Source organism: Falco peregrinus, chromosome 1, assembly GCF_023634155.1.
Source record: "Falco peregrinus isolate bFalPer1 chromosome 1, bFalPer1.pri, whole genome shotgun sequence".
NCBI classification, from domain to species: Eukaryota; Metazoa; Chordata; class Aves; order Falconiformes; family Falconidae; genus Falco; species Falco peregrinus.
Genome location: NC_073721.1, coordinates 60988712 through 60989413, shown reverse-complemented (window position 1 = coordinate 60989413; position 702 = coordinate 60988712). Strand labels below are relative to the sequence as shown.

Genomic DNA, 702 nt, shown 5'->3' with positions numbered 1-702 from the left:
GGGTACAGGCAGTGTACTATGCAATAAGCTGATGATGTTTTATTAATATATGGTTAAATAAGTCTTCCCTGGAATAACTGGAACCCCTTGGCATATATCTGGGAAACCTGTCCCCCACGTTGGGACGTGGTCTGTGTCGAGGCTGACTTACCAGCCACAGGAGCACGGTCAGGCAGTGCCGCAGTGCTTCTCACTGATGGCGCAAAACAATTCCCACGGCTGCTGCTTCGTTCCCAACCGGCTCAGCTCGCAGAAATGCTGAAGGCGTGCTGACATTGAACGGTTGAAGTCCTTCACTGCCCATCTCCTGGTTTCTCCCCGTGTGACAGCTTTTCCACTAAGCAACACGACTGGCTGCAGGAGAATATTTCAGCATGGAAATATGGAGACGTGGTAACTGAGGGATCTGCGCTGGGGATATTCAAAGAAGAATGACATGAGGCCAGGCCAACCTTTCTCTTCAGGTAAACACATCGTGAGGGTATATATCTTATTGAGTAAATCCTGCTTACTAATACATCCCTTAACGCAGCAAGCTAAGAGCTTATCTTGTAAGCCTTGTACCATGGCAGTGGCGTGCTCAGCTGAAGAAAAGAGAGTCAAGGAAAGTATTCAGTGCCGTGAGTGGCTAAAGGATGGAAAAAGATTAATATATGAAAAATCTGCCATGGGTCTCAGTTTCAAAAACATGTACAAATCTGC

The 702-nt window shown here is 47.0% G+C and overlaps 1 long non-coding RNA gene across 2 annotated transcripts in view; it reads right to left on the bottom strand.

Annotated features, from left to right (window-relative positions):
- Positions 1-454, bottom strand: part of LOC114011856 (uncharacterized) — a 7989-nt gene extending 7535 nt beyond the window's left edge. For both annotated transcript variants that reach the window (XR_003553975.2, XR_003553974.2), the window contains exon 1: positions 152-454. This is a non-coding gene — a long non-coding RNA (uncharacterized LOC114011856). The remainder of the gene's footprint in view (positions 1-151) is intronic.
- Positions 455-702: the final 248 nt, after the last annotated feature.